The following is a 22,315-nucleotide window of genomic DNA, read 5'->3' as shown; positions in this document are numbered from 1 at the left end:
ATTCAGGGAACATTAAGCAATAGGAGCCCATCTAATGCCTTCATACCTACACCGAAACCAAGCTCCACCCAAGGGCCAACAAGTTCCAAAACAAGACATACCATGCAAATTCTCCAGCAACACAGAAACAATCCCCTGAGCTTCAATATACAGGCAGCTCAAAATTATCCCAAAACCTTTGATGTCTTGTAACCCATTACAGGTTACTCCACTGCACTCCAGAGAGAAGAAACCCAGCTCCTCAATGGAACAAAATAGAAAGCCCAGAGATAAATCCACACAAATATGGACACCTTATCTTTGACAAAGGAGGCAAGAATATACAATGGAGTAAAAACAATCTCTTTAACAAGTGGTGCTGGGAAAACTGGTCAACCACTTGTAGAAGAATGAAACTAGATCACTTTCTAACACCGTACACAAAAATAAACTCAAAATGGATTAAAGATCTAAATGTAAGATCAGAAACTATAAAACTCCTAGAGGAGAATATAGGCAAAACACTCTCAGACATAAATCACAGCAGGATCCTCTATGATCCACCTCCCAGAATTCTGGAAATAAAAGCAAAAATAAACAAATGGGATCTAATTAAAATTAAAAGCTTCTGCACAACAAAGGAAAATATAAGCAAGGTGAAAAGACAGCCTTCTGAATGGGAGAAAATAATAGCAAATGAAGCAACTGACAAACAACTAATCTCAAAAATATACAAGCAACTTATGCAGCTCAACTCCAGAAAAATAAACGACCCAATCAAAAAATGGGCCAAAGAACTAAATAGACATTTCTCCAAAGAAGACATACGGATGGCTAACACACACATGAAAAGATACTCAACATCACTCATTATTAGAGAAATGCAAATCAAAAGCACAATGAGGTACCACTTCACACCAGTCAGAATGGCTGCGATCCAAAAATCTGCAAGCAATAAATGCTGGAGAGGGTGTGGAGAAAAGGGAACCCTCCTACACTGTTGGTGGGAATGCAAACTAGTACAGCCACTATGGAGAACAGTGTGGAGATTCCTTAAAAAATTGCAAATAGAACTACCTTATGACCCAGCAATCCCACTTCTGGGCATACACACCGAGGAAACCAGAATTGAAAGAGATACATGTACCCCAATGTTCATCGCAGCACTGTTTATAATAGCCAGGACATGGAAACAACCTAGCTGTCCATCAGCAGATGAATGGATAAGAAAGCTGTGGTACATATACACAATGGAGTATTACTCAGCCATTAAAAAGAATTCATTTGAATCAGTTCTGATGAGATGGATGAAACTGGAGCCAATTATACAGAGTGAAGTAAGCCAGAAAGAAAAACACCAATACAGTATACTAACACATATATATGGAATTTAGGAAGATGGCAATGACGACCCTGTATGCAAGACAGGAAAAAAGACACAGATGTGTATAATGGACTTTTGGACTCAGAGGGAGAGGGAGAGGGTGGGATGATTTGGGAGAATGGGAAATTCTAGCATGTATACTATCATGTAAGAATTGAATCGCCAGTCCATGTCTGACGTAGGCTGCAGCATGCTTGGGGCTGGTGCATGGGGATGACCCAGAGAGATGTTGTGGGGAGGGAGGTGGGAGGGGGGGTCATGTTTGGGAATGCATGTAAGAATTAAAGATTTTAAAATTAAAATAAAATAAAATAAAATAAAAGAAAAAGAAAAAAAATATTCAATTTAATCCTGTGTTTTCATCTTTTTAGCCAATGTTAGTTTCAAATGGTTAAACTAGAGATTTAAATGTGCTTTGAATGTGCATCATTAACTTATAATAGTCTACCTTAAAATGATGTTATAATTTTACAAAAATTCTGATATCTTTATCAGAGTCATTTTCCATTTATCCTCACTTTGTGCTCCTATTTTAATGTATTTTACCTCTCCATAATTTACAAACCTCACAATATATTGGTATTTTTCCTTAACCAGTCAAGAAATTAACTCTTTCAAAATATAACAATTAATGGTGTATTATATTTGAATACATAGTTACAGTTCTATAACTATACATGTCTTTCTGGATATCTGGGCTTCTTCAAACTTAAGAACTTCCTTTAGTGTCTCCCATAGTAAAAGCTCATGGAGATAAATTCTCTCAGTTTTTTATTGTCTGAAAATATATTTAATTTATCTCTTCTTTTTTTGTGGCTCTCCTAATATTACAATATAATTTATATACTTTTCTGAATGTTTTGACAAACATACATAGTTGTATAACAAGGGCCATAATGAAAATGTAGACCAATTCTTCAGTTCAGTTTTGTTCAGTTCAGTTGCTCAGTCATGTCTGACTCTTTGCGACCCCATGAATTGCAGCACACCAGGCCTCCCTGTCCATCACCAACTCCTGGAGTTTACCCAAACTCATGTGCGTCTAGTCGGTGATGCCATCCAGCCATCTCATCCTCTGTCGTCCCCTTCTCCTGTCCCCAGTCCCTCCCAGCATCAGGGTCTTCCTCAAATTTTCCTAGTGCCTATTTATAGTCAAGCATCCCTCAGTCCCAGCCCCAGGCAATTCAGAGTCTGTTTTTTGTCCCTATAGATTTGCCTTTTCCAAAAGTTCATGTAAATGAACTCATGCAGTATGTGGACTTTTGAGTCTAGCTTCTATACTTTAGTAGTACTATATATTTGTTACTCAGCCGAATTGTCCCTTGTATCAAGAGTCTGTATTTTATTATTTGGTGAGTAGTAGTCTATTTTATGGATAATACTTTCTTATCAATCTATAAGAGATTAATTGTGAATAATATGATATAAATGCTATCATGCATGTCCTTAAATGAATATAATTTGTCATTTTGCTTGGATAAGTGAATTAGATTTCTGAGTCTAATGATAAATATGTTTTATTACGTTCTGTCGCTTCAGTCATGTCCAGCTTTTTGTGATCCCAGAGGACTATAGCCCATCAGGCTCCTCTGTCCATGGGACTCTCCAGGCAAGAACACGAGTGGGTTGCTGTTTCCTTCTCAAGGGGATCTTTCCAACCTAGGGATTGAAACCACATCTCCTGTATTGGCGGGCAGATTCTTTACTTTATGAGGCACTATCAAGTGTTTCCCAAATTAAATGAAGTATTTCACATTCCCACCAAAAATGTTCCAGAGCACAATGCTATTCTACACCCATGACAGCATTCTCACCAGCAGTTGGTATTGTCATATTTTTAAAAAATTGAATTTTAATCACTCTAGTTGGTATGCTGTAGTATTAATATTTAGTGGTTTTAAGTTTTTCTAAAACCAAATAATATTGAGAATTTCTTCATGTGTTATTCACCAAAAGTATATAATCTTTGTTGCTTTATCTATCCAAATATTTTGCCAGTTTTAAGCTGAGATATTTATATTCCAATTACTGAGTTAGAGATTTATTGATATACCATAGATATAATCACTTTAGGAGAGGTATCATTATTAAATATTTTGTACATATATGAGACTGGTGGTTTCATTCTGTAAAGAGAGTCTTTTAAATAGTAAATGCTTTTATATTCAGAGTCTAATTTATCTTTTTCTTGATTTCTTTATTTGGGTTGTATTTTTGAAGTTGTGTCTGCTGAATCCTTGCCTAATCGATGATCAATTTTTTTTTCTACTTCCAGGACTTAAAAAGACTTAAGTTTTACTTCTAGATCCAGGATCAACTTATACTTTAATTTTTTCTTCCAAATGAATCAATAAAAAATATTTATATATTGCACAGGATGTTTACATAAGAATTTTTAGCAGTTTTTTTATAATATCAAAAATTATGAAACAATTAAAATAACCTATTTTAATAAGCAATTAAAATAAGTAACAAGGATGAATTTCCCAAGCATATTTTGGAAAAAATATCTGAAAGGGAACACATATAATATGTAACCAATGACTATAGAGATTTTGTTGTTATTCAGTTGCTTAGTTGTGTCAGACTCCTTGTAGCCCTAAGGATTTCAGCTTGCTAGGCCTCACTGTCCTTCACCATCTTCCAGAGTTTGTTGCAACTCACATTCACTGAGTCAATGGTATCTTTCAGCCATCTCATTCCTGTCACCTCCTGGTCCTCAATCCCTCAGTCTTTCCCAGATCAGGGTCTATTACAATTAGTCAGCTTTTTACATCAGGTGGCCAAAGTATTGGAGCTTCAGCATCAGTCCTTCCAAAGAATATTCAGGACTGATTTCCCTTGCAATAGATTGGTTTGATCTCCTTGCTGTCCAAGGGACTCTCAACAGTCTTCAACACCACAGTTCAAAAGCATCAATTCTTTGGCACTCAGCCTTCTTTATAGTTCAACTCTCACATCCATACATGACTACTGGAAAAGCCATAGCTTTGACTATATGGACTTTCATCAGGAAAATTGTGTCTCTGCTTTTTATTACACTGTCTAGATTTGTCATAGCTTTTCTTCCAAGGATCAAGCGTCTTAATGTCCTGGTTGCGCTCACCATCTGCAGTGATTTGGGGGCTCAAGAAAATAAAGTTTGTCACTGTTTCCATTGTTTCCCCTTCTATTTGCCATTAAGTGATGGGACCAGATGCCATAATAGTTTTTTGAATATTGAGTTTTAAGCCAGTGTTTTCACCCTCCTCTTTCACCTTTATCAAGAGGCTCTTTAGTTTCTCTGGTATTCTCATCTCTTTAACAATTTTCTACAATTTGTTGTGATCCACACAAAGAGATTTAAAATATTCCAAACATCTTTATATATCAATAAAAGTACAGACAAATGAATCAGGAGTATAAACTGTTAATTAAGGGTACTATTTTATTCTGAAGATAAGAGAGTAGCATAAAATAGGAAATGTGTACACAAATTTTACAACTGTATTGGAAATGTTTGTTGCTTAAGATATTTCGTGGCTATGTAGAGACTCATTATACTGTTTATAAAATTTTAAGTGATATAAGTTTTTGCTTTCAAGTGATTTAAAATTTATTATAAGTGAAATAAGGCATTAAAAGGAAATTAATCATATATATGTATATACATTTATATATATGTATATATGTATATACAATTATAAAGTTAGCTTTCATCAGTATCTTTTTTTTATTGAAGTACAATATTCTAGAAAAAAAGTTTATAAATTAAAGTAAAAATAAAGCAAACTGAACCTAAATATCTATAAAGCGTATGGAAATTAATTTGGATGAAAATTCAATGTTTCTGTTAATTGGTCTCTTATATGTTCAGTTCAGTTCAATCCCTTAGTCTTGTTTGACTCTGCGATCCCATGAATCGCAGGACACCAGGCCTCCCTGTTCATCACTAACTCCCGGGGTTCACCAAAATTCATGTGCATTGAGTTGGTGATGTCATCCAGCTATCTCATCTTCTGTTATCCCCTTCTTCTCCTGCCCCCAGTGCCTTCCAGCATCAGGGTCTTTTCCAATGAGTCAACTCTTCTCATGAGGTGGCCAAAGTATTGGAGTTTCAGCTTCAACATCAGCCCTTCCAATGAACACTCAGGACTGGTCTCCTTTAGGATAGACTGGTTGGATCTCCTTGCAGTTCAAGGGACTCGCAAGAGTCTTGTCCAGCACCACAGTTCAAAATCATCAATTCTTTGGGGCTCAGCTTTCTTCACAGTCCAACTTTCACATCCATACATGACTACTGGAAAAACCATAGCCTTGACTAGATGGACCTTTTTTGGCAAAGTAATACCCCTGCTTTTTAATATGCTATCTAGATTGGTCATAACTTTCCTTCCAAGAAGTGAGAGTCTTTTAATTTCATGGCTGCAATCATCATCTGCAGTGATTTTTTGGAGCCCCCCAAAATAGTCTGACATTGTTTCCTCATCTATTTCCCATGAAGTGATGGAACCAGATGCCATGATCTTCGTTTTCTGAATGTTGAGCTTTAAGCCAACTTTTTCACTCTCCTCTTTCACTTTCATCAAGAGGCTTTTTAGTTCCTCTTCACTTTCTGCCATAAGGATGGTGTCATCTGCATATCTGAGGTTATTGATATTTCTCCCGGCAATCTTGATTCCAGCTTGTACTTGTTCCAGCCCAGCGTTTCTCATGATGTACTCTGCATATAGGATAAATAAGCAGGGTGATAATATACAGCTTTGATGCACTCCTTTTGCTATTTGGAACCAGTCTGTTGTTCCATGTCCAGTTCTACCTGTTGCTTCTAGACCTGCATATAGGTTTCTCAAGAGGCGCAACTAGTAACTAAATGTTTTCAGTAATTAAAGAAAATATATATTGTCTTAAATTTTCTTGACACTGTTTATTAATGTTTGATATTCAGTTCAGTTCAGTCACTCAGTCATGTCTGACTCTTTGCGACAAAATGAACTGCAGCATGCCAGGCTTCCATTTCCATCATCAGCTCCCAAAATTGCTCAATCTCATGTCTATGGAGATAGCGATGCCATCCAACCATCTCATCCTCTGTTGTCTCTTTCTCCTTCCACCTTTGGTCTTTCTCAGCATCAGGAACTTTTTCCAATAAGTCAGCTCTTCACATTAGGTGGCCAAAGTATTGGAGCTTCAGCTTCAACATCAGTCCTTCCAATGGATATTCAGGGTTGATTTCCTTTAGGATTAAGAAGTTGGATATCCTTGTAGTCCAAGGGACCCTCAAGAGTATCCAACACCACAGTTCAAAAGCTTCAATTCTTCAGTGCATAAACTTCCTTTACCGTCCAACTCTCACATCCATACATGTCTATTAGAAAAAGCATAGTTTTGACTAGAGGGACTTTTGTTGGCAAAGTAATGTCTCTGCTTTTTAACATGTTATTTAGCTTGGTCATAGCTTTTCAGCCAAGGAGTAAGCATCTTAATTTCATGGCTGCAGTTGCCATTTGCAGTCATTTTGGAGCCCAAGAAAATAAAACTCTGCCACTATTTCCATTGTTTTCCCATCTATTTGCCATGAAGTATGAAGGAGATCAGCCCTAGGATTTCTTTGGAAGGAATGATGCTAAAGCTGAAACTCCAGTACTTTGGCCACCTCATGCGAAGAGTTGACTCGTTGGGAAAGACTCTGATGCTGGGAGGGATTGGGGGCAGGAGGAGAAGGGGACGACTAAGGATGAGATGGTTGGATGGCATCATGGACTCGATGGACGTGAGTCTGAGTGAACTCTGGGAGTTGGTGATGGACAGGGAGGCCTGGTGTGCTGCGATTCATGGGGTCGCAAAAAGTCAGACACTACTGAGCGACTGAACTGACTGACGGGAACGGATGCCATGATCTTCGTTTAGAATGTTGAGTTTTAAGCCAGTTTTTTCAAGCTCCTCTTTTACTGTCATCAAGAGCTCTTTAGTTCATCTTTTCTTTCTGCCATAAGGCTGGTATCATCTGCATATCTGATGTCATTGATGTTTCTCTGGGCAATCTTGATTACAGCTTGTGCTTCATCCAATCTGACATTTTGCATGTTGTACTCTGCATATAAGTTAAATAAACGGGCTGACAATATATAGACTTAATGTACTCCTTTCCCAATTTGAAATCAGTCCATTGTTCCATATCTAGTTCTAACTGTTACCTTTTTGACCTGCGTAAAGCAGAGACATTACTTTGCCGACTAAGGTCTGTCTAGTCAAGGTTATGGTTTTTCCAGTAGTCATGTATGGATGTGAGAGTTGGACCATGAAGAAGGCTGAGCGCCGAAGAATTGATGCTTTTGAACTGTGGTGTTGGAGAAGACTGTTGAGAGTCCCTTGGACTGCAAGGAGATCCAAACTGTCCATTCTGAAGGAGATCAACCCTGGGATTTCTTTGGAAGGAATGATGCTAAAGCTGAAACTCCAGTATTTTGGCCACCTCATGTGAAGAGTTGACTCATTGGAGAAGACTCTGATGCTGGGAGGGATTGGGGGCAGGAGAAGAAGGGGACGAGAGAAGATGCGATGGCTGGATGGCATCACTGACTCGATGAACATGAGTCTGAGTGAACTCTGGGAGTTGGTGATGGACAGGGAGGCCTGGCGTGCTGCGATTCATGGGGTCTCAAAGAGTCGGACACGACTGAGCGACTGAACTGAAATGAACTGAACAGATATTTCAGGAGGCACACACATTTTTAAAAGGTCATCTGGTATTCCCATCTCTTGAAGAATTTTCCACAGTTTGTTGTGATACACAGAGTAAAAGGCTTTGACATAGTCAGTAAAGCAGAAGTAGATGCTTTTCTGGAACTCTCTTGATTTTTCTATGATCCAACAGATGTTGGTAATTTGATTTCTGATTCCTCTGCCTTTTCTAAATTCAGCTTGAACATCTGGCATTCTTTGTTCATGTACTGAGGCTGGCTTGGAGAATTTTGCTAGTATGTGAGATGGGTGCAATTGTGTGGTAGTCTGAACATTCTTTGGCTTTGCCTTTCTTTGAGATTGGAATGAAAACTGAATTTTCCAGTCCTGTGGCCACTGCTGAGTTTTCCAGATTTGCAGGCTTATTGAGTTCAGCTCTTTAACAGCACTATCTTTTAAGATTTGAAATGGCTCAACTAGAATTCTATCACCTCCACTAGCTTTGTTCATAGTGATGCTTCCAAAGGCCCACTTGACTTCACAGTCCAGGATGTTGGCCCTAGATGAGTGATCACACCATCGTGGTTATCTGGGTCATTAAGATATTTTCTGTATAGTGCTCTGTTTTCTTGCCACCTCTTCTTAATATCTTCTGCCTCCCTTAGGTCCATACTGTTTCTGTCCTTTCTTTGCATGAAAATTTCCCTTGATATCTCTAATTTTCTTGAAAAGATTTCTAGTCTTTCCCATTCTATTGTTTTCTGGTTTCTTTGCATTGATCACTGACAAGACTTTCTTATCTCTCCTTGAATTCTTTGGAACTCTGCATTCAGATGGGTACATCTTTCCATTTCTCCTTTGCCTTTAACTAATTTTCTCAGCTATTTTTATGTCCTCCTCAGAAAACCATTTTGTCTTTATATTTTGGGGGGATTGTCTTGATCACCACCTCCTGTACAATGTCACAAACCTGCATCATAGTTCTTCAGACACTCTGTCTATCAAATCTAATCTCTTGAATCTATTTGTCATTTCCACTGTGTAACTGTAAGGGGTTTGATTTAGGTCATACCTGAATGTTTTGGTTTCCCCTGCTTTCTTCAGTTTAAGTCTGAATTTTGCAATAACGATTTCATGATCTGAATCACTGTCAGCTCTGGCCTTGTTTTTGCTGACCTTATAGAGCTTCTCCATCTTCGGCTGCAAAGAAAAATCAGTCTAGTTTCAGTATTGACCATCTTGTGACATCCATATGTAGAGTTGTCTCTTGTGTTGTTTTAAGAAGATGGCTGCCATGACAAGTGTATTCCCTTGGCAACACTCTGTTAGCCTTTGTCCTGCTTCATTTTGTCCTCCAAGGCCAAATTTGCCTGTTACTCCACATATTTCTTGTCATTCTACTGTTTCATTCTAGTTCCCTATGATATAAAGGTATTAGTTATAGAAAGTCTGGTAGGTCTTCGTAGTACCATTCAACTTCAGCTTCTTCAGCATTACTGGTTGGGACATAGACTTGGATTACTGTGATATTGAATGGTTTGCATTGGAAATGAACAGAGATCATTCTGTTGTTTTTGAGATTGTACCCAAGTACTGCATTTCAGATTCTTTTTTTGACTTGAGGGCTACTCCGTTTCTTCTAAGGGATTCTTGCCCACAGTAGTAGATATAGTGGTCATCTGAATTAAATTCACCTATTCCGGTCCATTTTAGTTCACTGATTCCTAAAATGTTGACGTACACTTGTTCACTCTTGCTGTCTCCTGTTTGACCACTTCCGATTTGCCTTGATTTCATGGACCTAACATTCCAGGTTCCTATGCAATACTGCTTTTTATAGCACTGGACTTCACTTCCATCACCAGTCATATTCACAGCTGGGTGTTGTTTTCATTTTGGTTCTGTCCCTTCATTTTTTCTTGAGTTATATCTCCAATCTTCTCCAGTAGCATATTGGGCACCTACTGACCTGGGAAGTTTATCTTTCACTGTCATATCTTTTTACCTTTTCATACTGTTCATGGGGTTTTCAAGGCAAGAATACTGAAGTGGTTTGCCATTCCCTTCTCCAGTGGACCACTTTCGACCATGACCTGTCCATCCTGGGTGGCCCTACACAGCATGGCTCATAGTTTCATTAAGTTAGACAAGGCTGTGATCCATGTGATCAGTTTGGTTAGTTGTCTCTGATTGTGGTTTTTATTCTGTCTGCCTTCTGTTGTATGAGGATAAGAGGCTTGTGAAAGCTTTTGTTGTAAAATTAAATTTAAAATTATGAGCATTTTTTATTATGAGTGAGAATGACATTAATTTAATAGCACTATATTCTGAGTTTTATTTTCAGTGAGACATAAATGACTTCAGGTGGTTTATTGATAATTGTAATCTAAATGTACTTTGGTTACTGAAGACATTTAATCCTGCAAGTATTCATAAGAAATTAATGAACAGATATTTTAATTTACTGGAAAGAGTCAGCCAGTGAGAGTCTTGTCACAACCCTTTGAAAAGCCAGTGAAAAACCATTGACCTTTTGTTTACTATAGCCCTCCCATTTTACCCTCCCCCTCTATAAAAGAGTTTTCTTTATTTCTGCTGGACACTTGCACTTGTCTTACCAGAGTTAATGATCCTCCTAATTGGAATACTTTGTGGATTGTGAAAAAACACATTTTTCTTTTTTGCTGAAGAAATAATTGCCAGTCATCTGTTTTAAACATGCTGTGCTTAGTCATTCAGTCATGTCTGACTCTTTGTAACCCCATGCTCTGCAGCCATGCCAGGCTCCTTTGTCCACGGGGACTCTATAGGCATTGGAGTGGGTTGCCATCCCCTCCTCCAGAGGATCTTCCCAACCCAGGGATCAAACTCTGGTCTCCTGAATTGCAGGTGGATTCTTTCCCATCTGAGTCACCAGGAAAACCCTTTAAACATGGTAAAACATTTAAATTATCAACAAAAGTCATCTTTTCAGTGGCCAAATTAGTGATACAACTTCATGCAAACATAATAGTCCTTCATTAGATCTCCTAAATTGAGAGCAGGCTGGCCAGAGGGAGTTAAAAATAGATAAGCTAATGACAGCTCTACCTTGATTGCACTGAATTTATCGATTAATGATAGCAACTAGGATAATTGAATCATCACAGAGTAATGATCATCTGAGTCTATCACTGTTGTAGTTTCTTAGAACTGTAAGGTTTTCCTACATCTATAAGTAAATACTTTTATGTGTAGCAACCAATACAGGTTTTAAAATAATTAAGTACCAAAATGAGAGTAATTTAATTTTTAGACTTGATATTTGAGATGTAGACAAACATCTTTTTAAACCATTTTAAAAATTGAATTATTGGTAATTTCAGTTCAGTTCAGTTAGTCAGTCACGTCCGACTCTTTGCAACCCCATGGACTGCAGCACGTCAGGCCTCCCTGTCCAACACCAACTCCCAGAGTTTACTCAAACTCATGTCCATTGAGTCAGTGATGCCATCCAGCCATCTCATCCTCTGTTATCCCCTTCTCCTCCTGCCTTCGATGTTTCCCAGCACCAGGGTCTTTTCCGATGAGTCAGTTCTTCGCATCAGGTGGCCAAAGTATTGGAGTTTCAGCTTCAGCATCAGTCCTTCCAATGAATAGTCAGGAATGGTTTCCTTTAGGATGGACTGGTTGGATCTCCTTGCAATCCAAGGGACTCTCAAGAGTCTTCTCCAACACACAGTTCGAAAGCATCAACCCTCAGTGCTCATCTTTCTTTACAGTCCAACTCTCACATCCATACAAGACCACTGGAAAAATCATAGTTTTGACTAGATGGACCTTTGTTGACAATTTACCTTGTGTTAATATGTATATCTAAGTGATCAATGTTCTTTTCCATTACAGGTTGTTATAAAATATTGAATATAGCTTCCTATGCTATTCAGTAGGTCCTTGTTTATTTTATATATAGTAGTAGTATGTATGGAAAAGGAAATGGCAACCCACTCCAGTATGCTTCCTTGGAGAATCCCAGGGTCAAAGGAGCCTGGTGGGCTGCCATCTATGGAGTCGCACAGAGTTGGACACAACTGAAATGACTTAGCAGCAGCAGAAGTATGTATATGCTAATCCCAGGCTTCCCAGGTAGCTCAGTGGTAAAGAATCTGCCTGCAATGCAGGAGACACAGGTTTGATTCCTGGGTCAGAAGATCCCCTTGAGAAGGAAATGACAACCCACTCCAGTATTATTTCCTGAGAAATCCAATGGACAGAGGAGCCTGGTGGGCTGCAGTCCATGGGGTCACAGAATCAGACAGGAGGTAGCAACGGAGCAAGAATACTCGCATATGCTAATCCCAAATCCTAATATATCTCCCCCACCCCTTACTGTCACTTTGGTAACCAGAAGTTTGTCTTAAATGTCTGTGAGTCTAGTTTTGTTTTGTAAATAGATTCACTTGTATCATTTTAAAAATATATTTTATTTATAAGTGATATCACAATATTTGTCTATCACTGATATACTTCACATAATAGGATAATCTCTAAATCCATCCATGTTCCTGCAAATGACATCACTTCATTATTTTATGGCTGAGTAATATTCTATTCTGTGAGTGTGTGAGTGTGTGTGTACATATTTTCTTTATCCATTCATAAGTTGATGGACATTTAGGGTGCTTCATGTCTTAACTATTGGAAATAATGCTGCAATGAATACGGGGGTGCATGTATTTTATTTTATTTATATATTTTTTAATTTTTTTACTTTATTGGTTTGCCATACATTGACATGAATCCACCACAGGTGTACATGAGTTCCCAACCCTGAAACCCCCTCCCACCATCCTCCCTGTATCATCTGTCTGGGTCATCCCAGTGCACCAGCCCCAAGCATCCTGTATCCTGTATCAAACCTAGACTAGTGATTCGTTTCTTACATGATAGTATACATGTTTCATTGCCATTCTTCCAAATCATCCCATCCTCTCCCTCTCCCACAGAGTCCAAGAGTCTGTTCTTTACATCTGTGTCTCTTTTGCTCTCTCACATACAGGGTCATCATTACCATCTTTCTAAATTCCATATATATGTGTTAGTATACTGTATTGGTGTTTTTCTGTTTGGCTTACTTCACTCTGTATAATCGGCGCCAGATTCATCCACCTCATTAGAACTGATTCAAATGTATTCTTTTTAAAGGCTGAGTAATACTCCATTGTATATAGGTATCACAGCTTTCTTATCCATTCATCTGCTGATGGACATCTAGGTTGCTTCCATGTCCTGGCTATTATAAACAGTGCTGCAATGAACATTGGGGTACACGTGTCTCTTTCAATTCTGGTTTCCTCAATGTGTATGCCCAGCAGTGGGATTGCTGGGTCATAAGACAGTTCTATTTGAAGTTTTTTAAGGAATCTCCACACTGTTCTCCATAGTGGCTGTACTAGTTTGCATTCCCACCAACAGTGTAAGAGGGTTCCCTTTTCTCCACACCGTCTCCAGCATTTATTGCTTGTAGACTTTTGGATCGCAGCCATTCTGACTTGTGTGAAATGGTACCTCATTGTGGTCTTGATTTGCATTTCTCTAATAATGAGTGCTGTTGAGCATCTTTTCATGTGTTTATTAGCCATCCGTATGTCTTCTTTGGAGAAATGTCTATTTAGTTCTTTGGCCCATTTTTTGATTGGGTCATTTATTTTTCTGGAATTGAGCTGCATGTATTTCAAAAGTTTCTTTTTAATTGGAGTATAATTGCTTTGCAATTTTGTATTGGTTTCTCCCATACAACTATATGAATCAGCCATAAGTATGCATATATCCCCTCCCCCTTGAGCCCCCCTACCACCTACCCCCATCCCACCCCTCTAGGTAATCAAAGAGCACTGGGCTGAGCTCCATGTGCTGCACAGGAGCTTCCCACTAGCTATCTATTTTACAAATGGTAGTGTATGTATATCAGTGCAACACTCTCAGTTCATCCCACCTCTCCTTCCCCTGCTGTGTCCAGAAGTCCATTCTCTATATCTGCATCTATATTCCTGCTGCAAGTAGGTTTATCACTGTTATTTTTCTAGATTCTATATAAATATATGCAATAGTATATTCTATTTGCTTTTCTCTTTCTAAGTTACTTCAATCTATATAACAGGCTCTAGGTTAACCCACCTCATTTTAACTGACTCAAATTTGTTCCTTTTTATGTCTGAATAATATTTCATTGTGTGTATACATATGTTTGTGTTTGTGTGTGTGTATGTATGTATGTATGTATATATATATATATACATATATATATATATATATATATGCCACAACATATTTATCCATTCATCTTTTGATGGACATCTAAGTTGCTTCCCAGCCCTGGCTAATGTAAATACCACTGCAGTGAACACTGGGGTACATGTGTCTTTTGAATTATGGTTGTCTCAGATTGTATGCCCGGTAGGCCTTTGTGCAGCAAAGGAAACTATAAACAAGATTAAAAGACAGTGCTAAAATGGAAAAAAATAATTGCAAATAAAGAAACTGACAAAGAATTAAACTCAAAAATATACAAGTAACTCATGCAGCTAAATATCAGAAAAAGAAACAACCCAGTCAAAAAATGGGCAGAAGACCTAAACAGACATTTTCTCCAAAGAAGACATACAAATGACCAATAAATACATCAAAAGATGCTTAGTATTACTCATTACTAAAGGAGTAAAAATCAAAACTTCAATGACAAATGCAAATGAAAGCTACCATGATGTATCACCCTACACCACATTACTCATTACTAAAGGAGTGAAAATCAAAACTACAATGACAAATGCAAATCAAAGCTACTATGATGTATCACCCTACACCAGTCAGAATGGTGTTGTTCAGTTGCTCTGTTATGTCTGACTCTTTACATCCCTGTGAACTGGAGCATGTCAGTTTTCCCTGTCCTTCACTATCTCCCAGAGTTTGCTCAAAGTCATATGCATTGAGTCAGTGATGCTATCTCATCCTCTGCTGCCCCCTTCTCCTCTTGCCCTCAGTCTTTCCTGGCATCAGGGTCTTTTCTAGTGAGTAGGCCCTTCATATCAGGTGGCCAGAGTATTGGAGCTTCAGGTTCAGCATTATTCCTCCCAATGAGTATTCAGGGTTGATTTCCTTTAGGATTAAGTGGTCAGAATGGCATCATCAAAATATCTACAAACAAATGCTGGAGAGGATGTAGAGAAAAGGGACTCCTCTTGCACTGTTGGTGGGAATATAAATCGATACAGTGATTATGGATAACAGTATAGAGATTCCTAAAAAACAAACAAACAAACAAACAAACAAACAAAGAATGAAACTACCATATGCCCCTAAATGTATCTTTTTGAATTATGGTTGTCTCTGGAACTGGATCTTCTCAGTGGTAAAGAATCCACCTGCCAATCTAGGAGATGTAGGAAACTTGGGTTTGATCCCTATGTTTGAGAAGAACCCTTGAAGGTTTCTTCTTAGAGCAGTTCAACTTGTCAGATTAAAAATAATTTATATATTTAAAAAACTTACTTGAAAACCCTGAATGTATAGATTGAAATGTTAACTACTAGTGTGATAATATGATTTTCTTCAGAAAACTACAGGAAAGTAGAACAATGCAGATAGATATCAGTTATGAGCAAATTTAAATTTAGTCACTATTTACTTCCTTAGATCTCCCTCTCAATTTAGTTATAGATCAGTTAATGTGTCATATAAGGCTGTCAACATTTAGAAAATTGTTACTGAGAAAAAATTCCCAAGTTATGATCATTTTAAGATATATCTATTTTTATTCCTTTGAAGATTTTCACTTATTTTTATTATTTTTTTGTGATAAGAATAATCTAGAAAATTTTACTTGTTATAATTAAGTTAATCAGCATGACATATTTGGTATGCCATTATTATTGCAGTTTTTTTGAGTAATAATTCCTACATCACACGGTTCACCCACTTAACGTGTATAATGGTTTTAAATGTATTAACATATTCAGTGGATACTGTATATTCAATACGTATATGTAATATATTTTCAATAATATTCAATTAGATAAATCAGAGAAATCAGTTTTAGCTATTTTACATATTTCAAAATAGTAGAATCACTTATAGGAACATGAAAGTGAGAAAAATCTTAAGCTTTGAACAGTACTCTTTAGCAAATTCAATTTTATGTTAACAAGTAACAGGATTGATAGAGGGTCAAGTGTTTGGGTCTTATGAATGTATAGTTGGCAACATGAAAATTAAGTGGAGATGCTTATGATTCAGAATGCACACGCATCTGAAAATACTTTAAAGTACACACACAAATTCTAAAGGAAATTGTGTATGGACTATCCTGAAGTTATTAAAGGTGGTTGTTATATACAACAAATAAAAATTATTTAGTAGATTGATATTTTGACATATCTGTACACCTGTGAGGTCACCACCAAAAGCAAGCTTATTAACATAGCCATTAGCCTCAAAACTTTCTTTGCATGCTTTTATAATTACCCCCTCAAGGTTCTCCTATTCTGATGACTGATCTGCTTTCTGCATTTTCTAGAATTTTCATAAATATAATACAAAAAGTTTGGAGATTTTAAGAACTGCCCTGAAATGTGCCAATTTGTATCAGGACATACACATCTCAATAGCTGATTAAACTCAGAGCTCAGCTTTATATAGCAAAAGGGCACATAGCCAGTCATAGGAAAAATGACTGCATTAGGTGATGACCAAGGAAGCCATACACAAGTTTCTACATTCTTTTTCTTCTGGAGTCTCAAAGAATGTGTTTTCTCTTTGGCTGTGAATTAAAGGGATGTGTGCTCAGTACTCTTCCCTAGAGAAACCCACCTGAAAGCCACAGCCTGAGGCTTTATGGAACTGAAACTCAGAATTGTAACAATGAAACCAATTAAATATCAACAATCTTGATATTTATGTAAACAGTCCTGACAGGCCATTATAGCATGGTCCTTTGCTCCATTTGTACACAACGAAGTCCTCAATCACTAACATAAAATACCTTCTGAAGTCTAGATACTCTGAGGTTCACCAAAGTTAATATCTTGGGTCTAGGTTCTCTTGGAGACATGAATCTCTAAGAAACAAAACTTGTGTTAATCTTTTTCTCATGAATACCTACTCTCTTTGGTTTGACTTCTTAAGTATATTGACCTTCATCAATATTATTATATTTATCCCTATTTCTTTCTATTTTATTACTATAAAGCATTCTATCATATAGCTTCCCTGATGGTCCAGTGGGTAAAGAATCTGCCTGCAATGCAGGAGACATGGGTTCAATTCTTGAGTCAGGAAGATCCCCTGGAGAAGGAAACGGCAACCCAGTATTCTTGCCTGGAGAATTCCCATGGACAGAGAAGCCCAGCTGGCTACAGCCCATGAAGTCACAAATAGTCAGACATGACTGAACAACTAACACACACATTCTGTCATATAAATATACAGAAATGTTTCTGCACTCAGTTGATGCATATTTAGATAATTTCCTGGTTTTGTTAAAAATAATGCTCCTATGAATATTTGTATACAGCTTTATCATTTATACATGCTTTAATTTTATTGAATAAGTATATAGAAGTAAAATAGATGTCATATAATAGGCATACCTTTAACTATATAAATAACTTCAAAATATTTTTTCAAAGTAGTTGTACCATTTTGCCTCTCTCTTCTGGTGTCTCAGATGGTAAAGCATCTTTTTGCAATGCAGGAGACCCAGATTCGATCCCTGAGTCAGGAAGATCCCCTGGAAAAGGAAATGGCAACCCACTCCAGTACTCTTGCTTGGAAAATTCCACGGACAGGGGAGCCTGGAAAGCTACAGTCCATGGGGTTGCAGAGAGTCAGACACGACTGAATGACTTCACTTTCTTTCTTTGCACCATTTTATATTTCTACTAACACTAAATGAGATTTACAGTTGCTTCATATTCTTACCAACATTATGTATTGTTGTTGTTGCTATTTACTCTCCAAGCGATGTCTTACTCTTTTACGATCCTATAGACTGTACCCAGCCAGGCACCTCTGTCCATGGATTTTCCAGGCAAGAATATTGGAGTGGGTTGCCATTTCCTTCTCCAGGGGATCGTCCCAACCCAAGGATCAAACGTGCATCTCCTGTGTTAGCAATTCTTTACCACTGAGCCACCTGGGAAGCCCTGGTCATATGCTTTCATTTTAGTCATTTAATGTGTGCATATGTTCAGTCGTGTATGACTCTTTGCAACCCCAGGAACCTCCAGGCTCCTCTGGCCATGGAATTTTCCAGGCAAGACTACTGGAATGGGTGGCCATTTCCTATTGCAGTAGAATCTTCCTGACCCAAGAATTGAACCTGTGTCTCTTGCATCTTCTGGATTGGTGGGCAGATTCTTTACCGCTATGCCACCTTAATAGATATTTTACTTTTAACTTGCATTTTTATAGTAAAGAATAATGTTGATTATAGTTTCATGTGCTTAATTAACTTCTTTGGTGAAATAACTTTATTATTTTTATTGCTTGCATTTTTATTAATTTTTTAAAGAAGAAAGCTAAGTACAGTTAATTAAGAACTTTCTGTTAACCAAATACTGGAACAGATGTTTTACATTTATATGTTAATTTTCTGCCCACTTACACAAGCCCCTGGGAACAACTAATATACTTAATGTCTTAATGAATGTTTTTTCTGGAGATATCATATAAATGAGATCATAGAATATATGGTCTATTATATCTAGCTTAATTCATTTAATTTTTTAAAGGTCCGTCCATGTCGTAGCATATAAAAGTACTTTATTCATTTTATAACTGAAATAATATTCTGTGGTGTATATTTAACACATTTTTGTTTATACATTCATTGAATGATAGACATTTGGATTGTTTCCCTTCCTTGGCTGTTGTGAATGATGCTTCCATGGTCATTTCTGTATAAATTTTTCAAGGATATATGTTTTCATTTCTTATCAGTATATACCTAGAAGTGAACTTTTAAAATAACTGCCCAACTATTTCCCAAATAGGCTGTACCATTTTACATCCCTATCAGTAATGTATCAACACTTTGGTGTTCATACTCATGCTCACCAGCATTTATTATTGTCCTTTTTTTTTTTCTTTTTAAAATTTTCCCTCCCACTGTATGTTAGTGGTATCACATTGTGGTTCTTAATTGAATTTTTCTTTTAGTTAAATTTCATGAGCTTACTGGCCATTTGTATATTTTCTTTAGAGAAAACACTATTCAAATAATTTCTACCTTTGAACTTATGTTGTTGTTTATTGTTGAGTTGTAAAATACTTCTTGATATATTCTGCTTCAATTCAGTTCAGTTGCTCAGTCGTGTCCGACTTTTTGTGACCCCATGAATGGCAGCACACCAGGCCTCCCTGTCCATCACCATCTCCCAGAGTTCAGTCAAACGTCCATCAAATCGGTGATGCCATCCAGCCATCTCATCCTCTGTTGTCCCCTTCCCCCCCTGCCCCCAATCCCTCCCAGCATCAGAATCTTTTCCAATGAGCCAACTCTTAGCATGAAGTGGCCAAAGTACTGGAGTTTCAGCTTTAGCATCATTCCTTCCAAAGATATCCTAGGGCTGATCTCCTTCAGAATGGACTGGTTGGATCTCCTTGCAGTCCAAGGGACTCTCATGAGTCTTCTCCAACACTACAGTTCAAAAGCATCAATTCTTCTGCGCTCAGCCTTCTTCACAGTCCAACTCTCACAGCCATACATGACATTACTTTACTAGCCTGTGAGATGAGTGCAATCGTGCAGTAGTTTGAGCATTGCTTGGCATTGCCTTTCTTCGGGATTGTAATGAAAACTGACCTTTTCCAGTCCTGTGGCCACTGCTGAGTTTTCCAAATTTGCTGGCATATTGAGTGCAGCACTTTCATAGCATCATCTTTTAGGATTTGAAACAGCTCAACTGGAATTCCATCACCTCCACTAGCTTTGTTCATAGTGATGCTTTTGAAGGCCCGCTTGACTTCACATTCCAGGATGTCTGGCTCTAGATTAGTGATCACACCATCATGATTATCTGGGTTGTGAAGATCTTTTTTGTACAGTTCTTCTGTGTATGCTTACCACCTCTTCTTAGCATTCAGTTATATTTTTCCCATTATATGGCTTCCCCTCTATCACTTTCTTAGTAGTGTCACTTTCAGCAAACAATTTAATTTTGATAAATCTAACTCTATTGTTCTTGTGTTGCTTGTGTTTTGTTGTCATATCTGAGAAATTACTGCCTAATGATTTAATCCCTGGGTTGGGAAGATCCCCTGGAGAAGGAAATGGCAACCCACTCCAGTATTCTTTCTTGGGAAATCCCCTGGACAGAAGAGACTGGCAGGCTATAGTCCATGGAGTTGCAAAAAAGACACAATTTACAGATTAAACAACAACAACAACCCCAGATTAGGAAGATTTATACATATGTTTTCTTTTAATATTTCTATAGTTTTAGTTGTTCAATTGATGTTAGTAATTTATATATATGTATATAATTTGTATTTAGAGCAAGGGGGGAATTAAACTCATTACTTTAGCATCCAGACTTTTTAGCACAATTTATTCAAAAGACTACCCTTTTCCTCACTCTTCTTGACACCCATGCCAATTCTTAAAACTTCTACCATAAAGGTTTATTTCTGGACTGTCAATTTTATTCCATGGATTTATATGTCAGTCAGTGCTTAGCCAGTTCCACACTGTCATGGTTAATCTACCTTTGTAGTACAGTTTGAGATTGGGATGTATGAGTCATGTATTATTTGACATTTTTCAAGATTATTTGGGCTGTAATAGGTCACTTGACTTCTCATATGAAATTTAGGATCAGAAAAAAGTCAGCTGGGATTTTATAGGGATTGTGTTGAATCTATATATACAATTTGGGGGTAATGATATTCTAACAATATTAAGCCTTCCAGGTCATGAATGTGACATATATTTTCACTTACATAGATTTTCTTTAATTTCTTCCAATGATGTATTAGTGCATTTTCTTTGACAAATGCAAATCTTGCACTTGATTTGTTAAATTTACCTTTTTGTAATTTTTTTAAAACATTTTCAGATTGTTCATTGTTATTCTACAAAAATAAAACGGACTTTTTTGTATCAATATTGTGTTCTAACACCTAGCTGAATTATTCCATGAAATCTAATTGTGTGTATATGTCTGTATTTTTAAAATGTACTATATAAAATATTTTGTCATCTTCAAATTGAGGGAGTTTTTCTTCTAACTTTTTAATTTGGATGTCTTTATCTTATTTATTTATTTTCCTTGCCTAATTCCCCTGGCTGAAACTTTTATCCTAGTTTTGAATAGACTGTTGAGTTTTTATCATGTTCCTGATTTGAGGAAAGCTTAATCTTTCATGATTAAGAATGATGCTAGTTGTAGCATTTTCATAGATGCCCTTATAAGATTGAGGAACTTATTTTTATTTCTAATTTTTTCAGTCTTTTATCATAAAACAATGTAGGGTTTTGTGAAGAAAGTCACCAATTATTGTGAAGATAATTAGATAATTTTTTGTTATTTTTTTCTGTTAAGATGGTATACTGTTGTGGTTTTTCATTCACTAAGTCATGTCCAACTCTTTGTGACCCCATAGACTGTAGTCTGCCAGTTTCTTCTGTCCTCCACTATTTCCTGGAGTTTACTCAAAATCATGTCCATTGAGTCTGGTAATGCTATCTAACCATGTAATCTTTGGCTGACTCTTTCTCCTCCTGCCCTCAGTCATTTCCAGAATCAGGATCTTTGCCGATGGAATGGCTCTTTGCATCAGATGAAATGAAGTGAAGTGAAGTTGCTCAGTCGTGTCCAACTCTTTGCAACCTCGTGGACTGTAGCCTACCAGGCTCCTCCCTCCATGGGATTCTCCAGGCAAGAGTACTCGAATGGGTTGCCATTTCCTTCTCCAGGGGATCTTCCTGACCCAGGGATCGAACCCAGGTCTCCTGCATTCCAGGCAGACGCTTTAACCTCTGAGCCACCAGGGAAGCCCAGGTAGCCAACATATTAGAGCTTTAGCTTCAACATCAGTCATTCCAATGAATATTTAGGGTTGTTTTTTTTTTTTTAGGATTTATGGGTTTGATCTCCTTGCTGTCCAAGGGCCTGTCAAGAGTCTTCTCCAGCACTACAATTCAAAAGCATAAATTCTTTGTCACTCAGCCTTTATGGTCCAACTCTCACATCCATACATGACTACTGGAAAAACCATAGCTTTGACTATATGGACCTTTGTCAGCAAAGTGAT

The 22,315-nt window shown here is 37.4% G+C and overlaps 1 non-coding gene across 1 annotated transcript; it reads right to left on the bottom strand.

Moving 5' to 3' along the window:
• Positions 1 to 21,982: 21,982 nt before the first annotated feature.
• Positions 21,983 to 22,055, bottom strand: TRNAS-GGA (transfer RNA serine (anticodon GGA)). The gene has a single exon. It is a non-coding gene; the product is annotated as a tRNA-Ser (tRNA).
• Positions 22,056 to 22,315: the final 260 nt, after the last annotated feature.

The sequence above is a fragment of the Ovis aries genome, chromosome 1 (assembly GCF_016772045.2).
Source record: "Ovis aries strain OAR_USU_Benz2616 breed Rambouillet chromosome 1, ARS-UI_Ramb_v3.0, whole genome shotgun sequence".
In the NCBI taxonomy this organism is placed as follows: Eukaryota; Metazoa; Chordata; class Mammalia; order Artiodactyla; family Bovidae; genus Ovis; species Ovis aries.
This window is presented reverse-complemented; position numbering and strand designations above follow the sequence as displayed.